This window comes from Rhinichthys klamathensis, unplaced genomic scaffold, assembly GCF_029890125.1.
Source record: "Rhinichthys klamathensis goyatoka isolate OS25496 unplaced genomic scaffold, OSU_Roscu_1.1 h1tg000092l_1, whole genome shotgun sequence".
Taxonomy (NCBI): Eukaryota; Metazoa; Chordata; class Actinopteri; order Cypriniformes; family Leuciscidae; genus Rhinichthys; species Rhinichthys klamathensis.
The window spans coordinates 3501722-3519334 of NW_026606631.1; the positions used below are offsets into that span (position 1 = coordinate 3501722).

General features: G+C 39.9%; 1 protein-coding gene across 1 annotated transcript in view; it reads right to left on the reverse strand.

Moving 5' to 3' along the window:
* The window catches only part of LOC130085980 (uncharacterized), a 150153-nt gene that overhangs the window by 77311 nt on the left and 55229 nt on the right, over positions 1 to 17613 (reverse strand). Inside the window, exon 2 of the mRNA XM_056252057.1 lies at positions 16350 to 16523. The gene's annotated coding sequence lies outside the window, so the exon portion shown is untranslated. The remainder of the gene's footprint in view (positions 1 to 16349; positions 16524 to 17613) is intronic.

The following is a 17613-nucleotide window of genomic DNA, read 5'->3' on the forward strand; positions in this document are numbered from 1 at the left end:
TGATGTGCACAGCTAAATCATTTATAATAACCACTGCTGTATTCCTTAAAAAAATAAGAATTGTCCATTTTGATTTCAATGTGAGCAAGAGGTACTGTAGAAGAATCACACTCCTTGACCTCATGACCTGGTCAGTCTACCTCAAGACACTCCACATATGGGACTTTAATATGAGGGCTTTTCCAAAGAAGAACCTGTTAGTACTTGTCATAAAAGCATCTAGGGGTGCACATTAGCCTGAGGTAAAAGAGAAAGTGACACGTGTGGCCGACACTCCCTCCCTCTGCTGTTAACCTTCCCTTTTACAATTTCACCCCTCCCTTCCCTGGTATTCTACCCATCAGACCTGTTCACTTTATCCCTCTCCTCTTTTTTTCTCTTGCTCCCACCACCTGTTCCTCCTTTTCTACACCTGCAATGTCATAAAAACAGCTATGTAAACTCGTTTTCTTTCCATGCCTATTTCTTTCAGCTTGCACACAGCTGGAGCATCTCCAGTCGCATCTTCATGTCATTAATGTTCTTAACACATCCCAGATCCTGTCTCTGTTCCATCCATTGGGCAGCAAATACTGTTGACCAGTAACTGTTTTCTATAACCTCAAGTGTGTCCTTGGTGGCTTACAAATCCCAATCCCTCATTGAGCCGCATTCTGATTTCAGGATGTTTTGTGCTAATAGAAGACATTCATTTTGATTTAAATGTCAATATGTATAAGTAACTGACATACCTAAGAAAGAATATAGTAAGAAAGAAACTTCTTGCCATGAAATTGAAAATAAGCAATGAAGCTGCTGGAAGCAATTTCTGCAGCATTAGTGGGATGAACAGGTAATCCAACAACCTGAATCAAACAATTTAACCAGTTAATAAAAGTCTAAAGAATTACTGGAAAATTCCAGGCAGGTGTGTTGGAGCAGGATTGGTGTACAGCAACTCTCATGCATTCAGGTAGGACACACACAGGACAGGTGGATGCATGAATAAAAGTAGTGATGGACAGATGAAACAGCATTTAGATGGAGGTGCAAAAACAGAGTTGAATGGAGAGGGAAGTCCGGGATTGAGTCTTTCCCGCAAAATCATTGGCGCTGATGTATGAAGCATGCTACACTGACGCTCCAAATCTATCACCTAAGTTATAGACGCATGATTCACTTCAGCCAAGAATCTGCATTTATGAATGATTGAATTGTGTGCGACTGTTAGAATAGACCTCTTTGCATACTTGTATCTCAGAAAGCCTCTGATAGTCTGCTCTCATGTGAGTAACTCTTGTGTATTCAGATTTTGGACAATTAGCTTTAAGTGGGTAGTCCACTTTGCAGTGTATTCTGGCCAGGAAACACCTTCTTACACACTAAGTGACAATCACATTTAGTTGATTTCTGCAATATTTACTCTGGTATATCTGAAATTGGCAATTCCTCAAACAATCTGAATCTAGATTTGTGCTCAAGGACATCTCATTAACTTGCTACTGAATGTCTCGTATGACATTTGCACAACTCCGTGTCAAAATTCGGTGTAACTTGTCCTGCACATCAAACCATGTGGCTTGTCGAGGAGTCTGCAATTACTTTTCTAAGCAATCAAACTTACCATTTCAATCGGCAAACAATGTAATAGCAAAAAAAAATCTAGAGGAATATCAAAGACTTGTTTTGACTTGAGCAGGTAAGTAAAGCACCAAATATATACCCTAGCAACCACTCAGACCACCTTAGCAACTGCATAGCCCAACGCATGTGGCTGTGTTTTCTTTACAGGCAAATATCCCTGTTTTCTTCCAAAAATGTGAAAATCGAATTATTCTATAATATAGCTACTGACATTTGTAGACGTGAGGCACTGTATAATGCCTTTTACTCGCCTTTGATTCCTTGTGGGAAGAGGATTTTGTCTACACACAACCCCTTGCTTCCTCACGGACTGTGTGAATGTTTATGAATGAGAGCTGCTCGAGGGTGTGTACAGGATTTGCCAAAATGGCTATGTGGTGCACATTTGTCTCATTTGGTGTGTGCCAGTGTTTACACAGCCTCATAAACAAAGACGACCAGCCGGAAGTGCTCAGCATAGATACGCCTGACCTCTTCACCAGCTAACTAAGCCGTTAAGAGGCATATGCTATCTTTAACCCTACTGATGCCAGTGTGTGTGTGTGTGTGTGGCATTGATGCTGAGGAGATGGTAGTAAGTAAAAAAAAAAAAAAAAGTGCAGTGCCTCAGTCACAACCAGCTGTCTCAGCACCGGGAACATCAAGAAGACCACATACACACTGCACATCAGATAAACCAACATGTTTATCTAAACTAGACACACTCCATTTGCTTTTGACAGACAATATAAACAAACGTATTACAATTCTTGAGCACACTTTGAAAAAGATACGCAAATAGAAACTGATGACATAGCACTACTAGTACTGTGAAACCAGACATATTTGCTTTTTCTGATGCTCAAGGTCAAGAAGGTGACTTGGGCTTCTGGATCACAGACAGGAAGCTTACTAGCTATCAAAATTGTATCTCATTTAGCTAAAATGTTTAGATGTTTCTCACTAGATAACTGCCTTTTCCAAGCACTTTACAGTCCTTTGAATAACCATATTGATCTGTGCATAGAAAAAAGTCTCCCATTTCCCACGGATCACTCCTGAATAAGCCGTTTGAACCGGTTATGCTTACCCTGACCCAGCAAACATGCGTGTTTGAGGCACAAACACTGCAGCGTCTGGGCGCACCCATGGGGAATGTGACATCAGGGCCTGACTATAGCAGCTGGGCTCCATGCAGCATTTACAGGTAAAAACAGTGCCACAGTGGTTTCCCCACACATCTAAGAACTGCCCTGGTGGCACAGACAAGGCCAGATTCAGGTCATTGAACAGGACAAAGGCACTATAATGGATTCAAGTGTGGGTACATGCAAAACCTAGTGACCTGCCTTCTTTTTTATTGTCTACATAGGCAGCTTGCTTCTATATCACCATCTAAATGAAACCTCTTATGTCACTGATTTAAAAAGCCTCTTCATCGACAACAACTCATTCATCCAGAAATGAAAATTGTCATAATTTGTCATTGTTAACATGGAGGTATATTTAGGGCCCAAGCCCTGAAAGGGCGAAGGCCCTATTGTTTTCCTTAGGATACATTTTTAAAAAATGTTCTATCGACTATTCGGGCACTTTTGGGGGCCTTAACGTGCTCAAAAACTCTTGAAACTTTGCACACGGGTCAGAACCCGCGGCCATCAGGGCCGGGCTGAAGCTGGTAGCCGGGCGTGGCAGGGGGGCTCGACAGCGCCCCCTGGAACGTGGTCCGAAAACTTGGTCCATAAATCAAACACGCGTGCATGGAATAATATGAAACTCGGTACACATATAGATCTCATCGGTTCATATATACTTCATGCTCTGATTTTTTACCCCAGCCCAACAGGATGTCGGCTATTTAGGGTTGTTTGGAAAACCCATGCTCAGGAATTCGAAATACTCCTCCTAGAGAATTCAAACACACGGCACGAAACTCGGTCAGCATGAAGTCAAGACACTGAGGATGAAAAATTGCCAGGGGATTTTTGATATCTCGAACGGTTTGGCCGTGGCGAGGAAGCTAATTTCTGGCGAGAAACAAGAAACAGGAAGTGTGTTATAACTAGGGATGTCCCGATCAGGTTTTTTTGCCCTCGAGTCCGAGTCCGAGTCATTTGATTTTGAGTATCTACCGATATCGAGTCCCGATCCGATACTTATATAATACATAAAAAAAAGAATAAAGAAGAGAGAAAAAAACAGATCCAGGATGTTCTTTATTTTTTATTTAATTCCGCTTATTTTAACATTCAACAACTCTGTTAACAAACAGAGCACTTCTGTGAGGTAGCTTGAACAATCAAGTAATAAATAACATAAAATCTTCACTTTTGGACTTTAGTGCAACAGTAAATATAGAAAAAGTCTAATATAAAAACAAATATCACCTCAACTTAAAATACCCGGCAGGCATGTAAACAAAAAAAAAATGTTTTAAAAGTGTATAAAAAAAATAATGAGAATATATACATTAGGGGTGTGTAACAGTTCACAAAATTTGCGGTTCGGTTCGATACGATACAGCAAAAAGAAAGAAATGCCAGAGAAATTTCCTATTTATTAAAAGAAAAACTATTTTTAAATAAGTTTGAGTTTTCCTACATTTTGAAACTTTCAGGTTTATAAATGGGGGTAATCTTTGAAGGATGAACAAATAATGTTTTGGTAATCACATTAAAAATAACATTTAAATATATATTTATATAATATTTGAGTTTTGAAGTGCAACATTAAATCCATGTTCATTCACGGCATGTTCTCCTGGTTTCCACGTCAGCGCTGTTTGATCTAATAGAGATCTACGGTTACGGAGAAATGTGAATGCTTCTCACTAGATCTCGCAGCAATGTTATTACTTCAGTGGCGAATTCAAATGTTTTCTTCACTGGATCTCTTAGCACAGTGTCGCTTGATCTCGCGCTGCACAGATGTTGCTGGTCCGATTCGAACTGATAAATGGCCCGTTAAGCACAATATAATGAGTAGCGCAGTTTCGTTCCGCTTTCATTACGTTTGCCATTTGATGTTGCGCAACGTTGTGGTGATCGCGCTAGCGCGGATTTTGTCTGCAGGAAAAATGGTCCTAGGAATCGTTCGGTTTGTATGCGCACCGAACCGGAAGCCTCGTACCGAAACGGTTCAATAATTACGAATACATGTACCGTTACACCCCTAATTTACATATATCCGAGTCCTGATCGGGAGGTAACGTCCGATTCCGATCGAGTCTGAAACCACGTGATCGGGCCCGATTTCCGATCGCGTGATCGGATCGGGACATCCCTAGTTATAACTTCTGCATACATTGACTGATCTTGGTGAAACTTCAGCAGTGTGTTCGCTGTAAGAGACCGATCACATGGATGTGACTATTGTGAGTCAAAGCTATAGCGCCACCAACTGGCAGCAGGAAGTGTGTCACTTTCAAAATGCTTTGAAATAACCCTCTTATTTTTACCCGATTTGCTTCAAACTTTGTGTATAATGTAAACACACGGCAGATGTAGACCTGTGAAAGGATTATTTAATCTCTAAAATATTGTTGCCATGGCACTTTTTATGCTTTTGAGACTCTTAACATGCTTGAAATTGCATGAAACTCAGAAAGTTTCAGAAACGGTGGTGAGGGGCTCAGTAGCGCCACCTTTAGTCAAAAATGGGGAACCCATTAGTTAATTAGGGAACCCACAAAAACTAAAAACCCATTAGTTTTACCTACAGTAACAAAAATCGGTATGTATATTGTTCTCCTAGAGCTGGACAACTTTCTAATTAACAGTCATTAGCTCGGATCAACAGGAAGTCAGATTTTTTGGCAAAATCAGCCTCTGATTTTTTACCCACTCCTCTTAAGTGGTTTATTTAATTCCCACCAAACTTTTTCAACAATATGAAAATACATTAAAGAAGCTAAATTGTGAATGGCTATTGAATATCTCAAATTGTTTTGCTATGGCGAGGGATTAAAGGGATAGTTCGGCCAAAAATGATATTTAACACATGCATTACTCACCCTCAAGCCGTTCGAGATGCATATGTCAATCTTGTTTCAGACGAACACATTTTCAGTTATTTTAGAAAATGTCTTAGACCCTTCAGTGGATATAATGTGAAGCAATGGGGTCCACCTCCTTCAAGTCCCAAAATGTGCATACATCCTTCACAAAAGTAATCAATCCGGCTCCAGGGGGATAAACGAAGGCCTTCTGAGGGTAATCCGTGCGGTTTTGTCGTAAAAATATACATATTTAAAACTTTACAAATGAAAATATCTGACTTCCGGCAACGATCGACGCGCGTTCACAGGTGATGGAAGTCGGCGTACGAGGTAGGACGTAGCGTAGGAACCAAACCCGGTGGCACCGCCACCCCGGTGCCTTTAGGTAACTAAAGGCACCGGGGGTGGCGGTGTCACCGGCTTGGGCCCGTAATCGCTGCTCGCAGCTATATTTTCTTTTTTTGTGTGTGTGTGTGTTCCACAGAAGTCATTCAGGTTTGTAATGACATGAGGGTGAGTAAATGATGACAGTTTTCGTTTTTGGGAAGCATATTCCAGATAAATAGAACTTTTCAGCTGAAGGGCACAAAATTTTGATTTTAATAGAGTCTGATTTTAGCATGTTATTAACCCTCTGATGGTCTTCGGGGTCTATTGGACCCCAAATGACTTTTGCTCAAATTAAAAAAAATGTTCTCTTTGTCCAAATGGTTTGAAACTTTCTACGACTCTCAACACTTTCTAGATCTACAAACAAAAAAAAATTGAATGATATCTGTTTTTATGTTGGCGTGACAAAAATAGTCACACTCGTAGTCTTCGGGGTCTATTGGACCCCGCAATCAAAATAGACAAAATAACATCATCAAAATCAGAAACAACGTAGAACACATAGACAGAAATGACAGAAATAAAGTGGCACACTTCCAACAATGCAAAAAACATCCACAATCCAAAATTATCATGCTCACCACAGGCGCACACACACACACAAACACACACATAAAGAGGAATACATTTATACAGGAATACATACAGACTATAAAAACTGTTCTCTTATCATTTGTAAAATAAAATAATCTAAAATGCAGAACCACCAGAAAAATAAATTGGTAACACTTAGACGCATTGAAAATGTGCGCACACACACATACACACACACACACACAGACACACAAACACACACACACAGGAATACATTTGTAAGGCTATAAAAAGTCTTATAATTTGTCAAATAAAATCATACAAAATGAAGAACCACCACAAAAATAAATTGGTGACACTGTAAACATAAAAATAAAAATAAAATGTACACACACACAAACAACAACAACAGTGAAGTGCCAAACCTGCTCCAACTCTGTCTGCAGAAGTCATGCGGTTTACCATGCATAGTGTTTTTTCAGTACAAAAAATGCTAAATTTTGACAAAAATTATTTTATTTTTGTTATAATTGTGATTTTATAATATTTAGATATGAATCCAACTGAATCCAACTTTAGAAACTATATATTTCAGTAATTCAAATAGCAAATAGCATAGAATGGAGCTCTATAGCCATCTAGTGGTTAAAGTGATTTATTACCAATTTTAACCTGTATTTTCAAAAAAATGGGCAAAAATCTTACATTAAACCTTGTAAAATTATCCATGGTATCCCCAGGAATGAAAGTTAGAAATCTGGGTCTTTTATAAAGTTTATTTAACATAAAATGCTGTTTTTTTGTAAAAATCCTATTTAATTAAATATTTATTTATTTATTTATAGAAATTTTAAAAACATAAATTCTCCAAAAACTGCACAAATGTTGAGTAAAAACATTAATAAACAGAGTAAAATTATATTTGTTAAAAAAAAAATATATTGTTCGGTTACAAAATCAAATGTTGTTGTCTGGGGTCCAATAGACCCCGAAGACCACGAGTGTGACTTTTTTTTGAAGACCATCAGAGGGTTAAGTTAAGCACAAATATATAGCCCCGCAATATAAGGTGAAACATGAGAATAAAATGAGATTAGACGATTTTATATTAATACGTAATAGGGATATTTCCAAAGAATGTGAGCAATGGTGTCCCAAAAAGCCCTTCCACAAAGCTATTAGCAAAGTGTACAGATGATGGTCAATTTAAGCAAGTAATTTTGCCATCTTTAATCATATTATCCTGGGATATCTTTTCTCAAAATCTTAAGTGGGATTTTAAAACGTTTAATTGTACATCTAAGGAATATCAGCAGACACTATTCCTTAAATATGTATGTTCATTTTTTCCACACAGACAGTATGCAAGTTGAAATAAGTAGGGCTGATAGGTGATGCCCACCTTCATATGGAATTCGCCAAAGTGTGTTTTTTTTAAAAGTCAAAATTTAAAGCAGCATCACGAGACAAAAGTTAACTACAGCTAAGAGAGATGGATCTTAAAAAGCAGCTACAAACTATGAAGTAGGTAGCAAAAAAGAATGCCAAAGATTTTTTTTGACTAAATATAAATATACACTTCTATGCGTATATATGCATAGCTGATATACAATCTAACAAACAAGTGTTCTCCAAGAAATATGAAGGAATGTGCAAACAAATCATTGAATACTGAATTAAGTGTTTGCACAGTCTGTACAAACACAAACAAACACATCCATTCAAACTAAACCACATTCCTCTGCAGTGTGAGGTGTTGGGCTCAGTACAGTACAGTGGTTTGAGACAGGCAAAGTGACTCAAAGTACAGTTATTACAGTTACGATCCTTATGGAATAGCCGTATGTTAACTCTTTCCCCGCCATTGACGGAAATATCCGGCTTTCCGTGTTTTCACTGTTATATTGTAGGGGGCGCTATTACGCATCTTCTAAAAGATTACTGAATCTCCTGATCAAAAGACATATGAAGAAGAACCAGAAACAAGCGATAGCATACCGTATGTAAGCAGATGCATATGTAAAATAACACAATCATCAACATTAAACAGCAAAAGTGCCTAACGTTACCGAATGAAATGTCGACCCAGGACGAGGTATAGGACTGTGAAGCTTTGGGGGTGTTGATGGACTCGATCTACTCCATCTCCATCGTTCTTAATCTGATCTGGATATAGTCTTGACAAAACACGCTTTTCTCAGCTTTTTGCTCAAAATTTAGTTATGAAACTTACCCAAATTCAAGTGTTGATAAAATAAAGAATGCATTAAAGGATAATTCCGGTATTTAACACTTTGAGTCTATTTTCTAGTTTATTTTAGATGAACTAGAGTGGTGGACTTAGAAATGTTGACGATGGGTCCTGTCTCGACTTTTTGACTATTTTAGAATCGCCTCTGACCGCTTCAGAGTGGATGTCTATGGGCATGCTCAAACATGTCCTTAAAACAACCCTTAACGTTCGTTTTCAAAACTGTGCAACTCACCGAGTGGTTAGTGGTGTTCGTTGATGTTCCCAAACAAGTAGCGTAGCAAAATACAGTTTCTGTCGTGTTTTATTTGCCATTTTTTAAAATCGTATTGATGTCTCTTGGAGGACTCAGTGCTCGTTGATATTACTGCGCTACCGGAAACGGAAAGGGGTCTGTTTACATTTAGTTGTAGTCTTTTCGCTCGGTTCTCCGTCTCCCAGAAGGCTAGCGTGAGCTGAGCAACTGCGGCAAAGTGGTTGTCGCCATCAAGTGGCCGGGAGTGTGCTAATGCTTCAGACTCAAATATCGAGCGGAAGTTTATACGCGGTTGTGAGGTATCTGAAAAAATAGTTCCACTATAGCAAATAACATGGATTGAAAGCATACATTGCGCCGATATATTTGTTTTTAATCATCAACGAACACCACTAACCACTCGGTGAGTTGCACAGTTTTGAAAACCAACGTTAAGGGTTGTTTTAAGGACATGTTTGAGTATGCCCATAGACATCTACTCTGAAGCGCTCAGAGGCGATTCTAAAATAGTCAAAAAGTCGAGACAGGACCCATCGTCAACATTTCTAAGTCCACCACTCTAGTTCATCCAAAACAAACTAGAAAATAGACTCAAAGTGTTAAATACCGGAATTATCCTTTAAGCTAGAATAAGCTTAGAAGAATGGTCTTCTTTCTTTTGATATATTTTATGTTCAGATATTCATACAACTAAATAATTTGGGGGCTGTGAAAATGATCAAAAATGCTAGCGGATCGAAAATTTGAAAAGTTTTTAATGCAACTTAAAAAATACAAACCTGGCGGGCAAAGAGGCTCATGGATTGCCTCCTTTTGGGGTTGAATCTTTAACCTTCCAGTTACCAACTCAGATCTATTCCACATATTCATTTAGCTAATCAGAATTGCTCACCACCTATTTCCACAGGTCTGTTGGTCTTCAAAAAGAAAATCTGTTCCCCCCCCCCCCACAAAAGACATGACAGCGAGTCCTCTAAAGAGCTCATGGTGGTTTTCTTCTTTGAATAGAGCATGACATCAGCTTTGGGCAGGTCAGCTGTCTGCCTGAGCAAAACAAACGTGTCTAAACAATGCCACATCTGGAGATGGAGAAGGGTGATTGAGAGAGAGGAAAGAGTATGGAAAAGAAAAAAAAACAGGGGGAGGGAGAGAAAGTAGAGGAGGAATGTGGCGGAAGAGAGTGGAAATGAAAAAAAGGTGAAGCAGCCAGCTGTTTTGGACAAGTGCCAGAGTGTCGGGATGTTCAAAGCTCTAGTTTACGGGAGTATTCCCTCAAACGGACCTTTTCTAAACGTGTAAACCCCCAGCCATGTGCCTGAGAGAAAAAAATTGCATCTTGTCTACCTCACGCTCTTAGACATCAACACACTGCAAATACTAACACACACACACGCATATTACTAAACTACCTCAAACAGTTCAGATTTTGACAACCCACTATTCTGGTGCTTTTGTACAAATCTACCCAGTCGCACTTCATTTATCCATCTAAATAAATTATTTAATCCCAATCTGAATATTAAGGCACTATAATCTTTTTGCAAAGAAAACAAAATAGATTTTCTTAAGAATAACCTGTTGTCACAAGTTGCTAGCAGATCCTGAATGGTTGCTAGGGCATTGCTAGGTGGTTGAAAGTACACCTCCAAGTCTAGATATTGCTCAGGTCCAATTTTATTCTGTTTATGGAATTATTTTAACCATTTATCATTCACCATTTTGAATGCTTAGAAAAGTAATAAAACACTCCTAAATAAGCTACAACATTTTAAATGTAATTCATGTCTGTAGCACAAACTTTGTCTTAGCAAACACTACTAATTCATTAATAATTAGTCATGAAGCTGACACATGTTCAAAGCAGTCCTCTCTGACGTAAAAATGTAGTTGTGTGTTTGTATTTCTGCTTGGGTTTAAATGTGGTAGCATATGGAACTGTGTTTAACTGACTGCAGACACAATTCTCTCTCTCTCTCTCTCTCTCTCTCTCTCTCTCTCTCTCTCTCTCTCTCTCTCTCTCTCTCTCTCTCTCTCTCTCTCTCTCTCTCTCTCTCTCTCTCTCTCTCTCTCTCTCTCTCTCTCTCTCTCTCTCTCTCTCTCTGTGTGTAAACCCTACATTATGGGGACAAAATGTCCCCACAAAGATGGCAATATACAAAATACTTTTCCTTGTGGGGACATTTTTTGGTCCCAATGAGGAAAACAGCTTATAAATCATTCTAAGTGGTGTTTTTTGAAAATGTAAAAAAACAGAAAGTTTTCTGTGATGGGTAGGTTTAGTGTGTGTGAGTGTAATTGTGTGTGTGTGTGTGTGAGAGAGAGAGAGATTTGTGTGTATATCTTTGGCATAACTGACCAAAAGTAGTACCACAACTTTCACACGTCCACACATAAACACACTCAGCAAGAGGCCAAATCCCTAAACTGTCATTTCATGTGCACACTACTCTAAACACACATCCCTGATTATAATTCCCTGTTAAACATTTAGAAAACAGATTTCCCACAATGCTTTTCTACATGCTCTGCCATATCACTTGACCCTTGTAAAACTAGAAAATGCAGTATCCTCACAACTATGTTCCTTTTTTAGAAAGAAATGATATCTGCGAGGATTTTCAATCAGGATTCAGACCGTACCATAGTACCGAGACATCTCTCATTAGAGTCACAAATGAATCGCTATTGGTGTTACGCGATCTTAGTGCTGCATTTGACCACAACATTCTTTTAAATAGACTCGAAAATTATGTTGGCATCAGTGGAATTGCATTAGTATGGTTTAAATCATACATAGCTGACCGTTATCAGTTTGCAGCAGTAAATGAAGAGATGTCTTATCGATCACAAGTTCAGTATGGCGTACCCCCGTTGCGGTTTACTCTGTTCATGCAATCCTTGGGAGATATCATTAGGAAGCATGGAATTAGCTTTCACTGTAATGCTGATGATACTCAGCTCTATATTTCTTCACGCCCTGACGAAACTTACCAATTCACAAAATTAACGGAATACATAGCTGATATAAAAAATTGGATGACTAGTAATTTCCTACTACTTAATTCTGAAAAAACAGAGATTCTAATTATTGGACAAAAAACTTCCTCACGCAATAACTTAGAATACTGTCTAACACTTGATGGCTGCTCTGTCAAGTCTTCGTCATCGGTTAGGAACCTGGGTGTGCTCCTTGATAGCAATCTTTCATTTGAAAGTCACGTGAATATTATCTGTAAAACCGCATTTTTTTCATCTTAAAAATATATCTAAACTACGTCATATGCTCTCATTGACATGCGGAACAATTAGTTCATGCATTCATGACATCAAGGCTAGATTTTTGTAATGCTATTATGGGGGGTTGCCCTGCACGCTTAATAAACAAACTACAGCTGGTCCAAAACGCAGCAGCTCGAGTTCTTACCAGAACCAGGAAGTATGACCATATTAGCCCGGTTCTGTCAACACTGCATTGGCTCCCTATTAAACATCGCATCAATTTTAAAATATTGCTGATTACTTACAAAGCACTAAATGGTTTAGCTCCCCAGTACGCGAGCTCTTAACGCATTGTAGTCCTTCACGTCTATTGCGATCTCAACTTTTCGGCTAGTTGATAATACCTAGAATATCAAAATCGACTGCAGGCGGTAGATCCTTTTCCTATTTAGCACCAAAACTTTGAACAGTCTTCCTAACAATCTCCGGGAAGCAGACACACTCTGTCAGTTCAAATCTAGACTAAAACACATCTCTTTGACCTAGCATACACATAACACACTATAGACTTCTATAATTCAATTTAGGCTGCATAGATTAGGTCAGCCGGAACCGGGAACACTTCCCATAAATCCCGATGTACTCGTTACATCATAAGAAGAATGGCATCTACGCTAATATTAGTCTCTCTGTTTATCCCGAGGTTTACCGCAGTCCGCCGGATCCAGATCTGATGAAGGACCTGCTTCTGGACGAGACGACAATGCAGTCCTGAAGTGTCAACTAGTCCCTCCCCTGTGAAGGCCTCCTTCCCATCCCTTACCTCTCTACAGATGAAGCGTTGTCGGGATAGTTCCGGTACGCGTGGCTACGCCGAAGCGATAAAAATTCTGTATTATAAATTTTAAGGCCAGACAAGTAGTTTGTTGAGGGTTGTTTTTTTTAGGGAAGGACTACATGCCTGCGGAAATATATTCAAACGCGCATACCTGTGGAGTGGGCTCTTAATACGCGTGCGCGTGCCATCGGCGTTCTCACAAGGTTCGCGTTTTTGAAGTTTGCGTAGTGAGAACTTAAGAGTTTTCTGTTAAAACGGTGTCGTGTTAGCGGCCCCTACGTTAATAACTAATGATCGTTGCAACTGAAGTGAATCAATCAAAACTTGACCTGGAAAATTCTAGACCTTTATTCTAGAGCTGCTATAAAACCAAAACAATCTCTGTTACTTTGATTTCCTGTTATCACTGTGAAGCTGCTTTGGAACAATCCTTTGTTAAAAGCGCTATATGATGACAAGATGACTTGACTTAACAAATATCTTGGGACAAATCATCTGCAAAACAAAATACACTTCAAAGGCCTATATCTGGAATCAGTCAACTTCAGACATGTATCCAAGTAATACTCTTTCCTGTATAACCCTACATTTTCTTTATCACGACCCAATTTTACTGTCTCTCTGACATATTTGTCCTTGCTGAGCATATTGACATATTTTGTCCTTACTCAACATTACTTCAGTTGATTCTGAAGAAGTGGATTTCTCTCAGGCCACCCTCGAGTCTTTTGGATTATTTTGCTCACTTTATCATCTGCCATTTGAAAAGGATAAGTTTGATCACTTGAAAAAGTTACTTTGTGAAGCATAATGCTTAGAGTTAAGAATTTGTTCAAATCACTAACCGTAAGTTTGAACAATCGTAATGACAATAATGCTTACCTTCATGACACAAACCTAATCCGCAAATTGTTTCTTTGGAAGGTTTTCTAATCACATTAAATCAAGACCGGTTTAATAAGGCTCACCACTTGAGTTAATAGAGGATAAAATACTGTTAGTGCCTAATGTTTTCCAAATACTAATAGGGAGCATGCGATTTTTATTTGTTTTAAGGGAATGATGCATTGGTAACTGCTGATCTCCTGAGCAGTTAAAGTTAAGAGCTCTGCTGCTGGTTCCATTACGGCTCAGAGTTTGTATGTGTTTGCACGTGCACAAATGCAATGGCTTCAGGAATCCTCACAGGATAGGGTTAGAGTTACAAATCGTCAGGCAGTGGTCAAAAGGTCAGACTAGATTGTTACGCCCACCCAACTGTAGACCCCCGGTAACAGTGTTAACAAGGAATGTGTGAAACAAACAATCATATGCACCAGGAATACAGACAGAGAACAGTAGACACTGTTGGACAGGGGTCTCCCTAACCCCCCGTTTTTTTGTTTGGGATGATACTTTATATAGATTTCAACAAAACAGAACAGGAGACATAGAATCTCTGTTGGATGTAGCCCAAGAGACTGCTTGGCATTTTGCAGTTAAGATACCACAAATCCTATATAAGCCTATGGAAGACGGTGGACCATGTCTGGACAGGCTGGATTGACTCTGGTATGTTCTGCATTGCAGTGACCTGGCGTTTGGGGCCATTGGGAAGTCGGAAAGGCTTGATGGTTTGGATGGGCGGATTGACTCCAGAAAATTTTTACTACAGTTTTTACTGGTATCTAGTGGGGCTTAGTAACCAAATACCACTTCCTTCTCTACAGTGTTCTGGACAGGAACTTCTTTACTTGATGAAGACACATTTTCCAGACTGTAGTGAGTTTCTCTCAGCTGCTGTCAGTAATACAGTTAGGCAGGACACCCTGGGACAGGAAGAACCAGCTATGGTTAATGCTTTCATGCTGCATCCCTTGGTCCATATGTCCCTTTATCTCTCAGAATATTTGTCACTCTGTGCTTGAGTCCTTCTATTATGTCCATACATCCCTTTATCCTTGCATCTCTATGTCCCTGTCCATATGTCCCTGTGTCCCTCAAGTGAAACTACCAAAACTTTACCAGCCAAACACAACTATGAATCTCCCCCTCTCTCTCTCCACCTCCACTGCCAGCTCTGGAAAGTTCATTTGTGACAGTAGGTCCGTCTCCTTCGCTCTGCACGTGTTTTTTCAATTAGCCAAGGCTCCTGTACACTATTCAGAAGAACATTTGGGAAACCATAATTCTCATGGCCCTGCACAAAAACTAATGGAAACTCGCTTAAGATTTTTCCGGGGGAGGTTTCAAAAAGAGCCATTACCCCAAGAGGGGAGCGGGGGGTTTGTTGTATTCATCCCAGAGATGAAGGGATGAATTGGCCAGAAGATTAGACAGACGAACGGATGGGTGGAGTGATGGACGGATGCATTACGAGTGAGAGATCAAGCTGGCCTTTCTAAAGGTAAAAAGAAGTCAGACAGACAGACGTAGAGATACTCAGAATAGAGGTGAGTGGAGGAGGTGAACGAGTGCACGGATGGAGAGATTTTCCTCAGAATGCAGATGAAAGCTGGCCGGTCCGGATCTGGAGCGGGCCGCAGGGAGAAGGGACATGTCCAGAGGACTCAGATCAAAGGAGAAAGGCGGCTGAGAGACAGATGATGGGCCGTCCCCTCCCCTCATCCCAGAGTCTCTATTTACACAGATGAGTTTGAAAAGCCTTCAGCAAGATTCTGGCCTTCAGCACAGCAAATAAACACACACACACTCATATAAACATGCTAATGCAAATTCATTTACACACACCTGACGGTGTATCAATACTCACAAATGTTTACATGTGCACGTGTGTATATACACACACACATTAACATTCTCCACATTTTGTGTACACGCATACCTAAAATATACATATCATATATACATCTTTGAACTTCAAGTTCGCTAAAACTCCTACAATTGCACACTTAACATACTTCTGTCTACTAAAGTCCTTTACATAAAGTAAACCTCAGCATTGATACATGTAAATCAATTTATTCTCTAGGCTGTCACAACCATAAATAAAGTCATTAGTATTGCTCCTATTTTTATAGATCTTGACATAAAATGGTTTTGTAGGAAAATTTGTTTAAAAGGCTGCCTAAAAGTGCATATTTTGAGTCAGTGTGTGTGTGTGTGTGTGTGTGTGTGTTAGTATGTGTCAGTGTGTATGGACACAGACCCCCCATGCTGACAGACAACCAGACAGACAGCCAGACAGACAGCCAGACAGACAAATGGCTACTTTCAATAATAACATTAACATTGGCATTACAATGACAGGAGCAACTCTTACCTACATGCTTGTGAAGTCTGGGAAAGTGAGAGGTTCATATCTGCCGCTGCAGTTCCTGTGCTGGACGTTTAGACCCAGAGGACAGGGAGAGAGAGAGATAGGAGAGAGAAAAGGAGAGAGAGAAAGTGCAATGGAGCAGCGCAGCCCCCAGTCCCGGCACTCCAATTCTACGTTCTGAGGATGAAAAGAGAAGTCTTCATTACCAGCTGGAGACCACGCCTCCACCTCTCCCCTCTTCCCTCCCCGCCACTTCCCTCTCCCTCCTAGCCAGTAGCAGGACGCAAAGTTTGTCCCAGCCAAGAGAAGGCCAGTGATCTGCCAAAGCAAACCTTCAACCACAACCAACTGCCAGTACAGTGAGAGAGAAGGCTATGACAGATCCAGTCGAAGGGAGCACAGTAAAGGGGGTAGACGCACTTTTTGATCAGTGTTGTTGAACCCATTTTAATTAAGGCTTGCTGTAGGAAACGGGACATCAAACGGACTGTCGGTTTATGGAAAGGCACAGCTCGGAGCGCATACACATTTGTGCATCTGCCAATGTCCTCTTTCATGCAGCACCGGTGCAAAAAAGAGGATATTTTGCATTACTTATGAGTCAACTAAGTTTTCCCTCTCCCTCTTGTCATCTGTCTCTTGCTTTCCACTGTTGCCAAAGCGAATGTTATCCATGGCAGTCAAGAAAATCACTCTTTTTAGGAGAGCTGCATGCCGTCTGTAATTATAAGTGGGGTTGGGCATGAAGTCTGCCTACAATCCCAGCTCCGATGCCACAACACACACACATATACACGCCCTAATGGGAGTGTGAGCCAAACCAGGCCAGTGTGCTCACACTCCTCCACTCTGAGGCACAGCATGACAGTTTTGAGACTATATTTTTAGCATATCCAAAACCTTTTTTATTCATATTGAAATTTTCATAGGAGAAATTATGTTTGCCTTGAAAAGACACAATCAATGGAAGCATTCATGGCAAACGGAATAAAAAAACCCTCTTAGACGCTCCTTTTCCCAATTATTTCTGTGTGCATGCATTACTGGGCTATTTTGAAGTGAACGTTTAAACTTCTGGGATTGTCCAAATTGAGTTACCGGTATGTAAATTTAAGTCTGGTGTTGAAATGAAAGCTAATGTTCTGCTACCGTGATGTGTCAGTGCTGTGGCTGTGCCTTGCAAAACGCTCTTTTCATCCTAAATACACGCAACTGTTTGTTTGCATCGCTGTCATGGAAATGAAAATTAAATCAAGTCGTATAACTT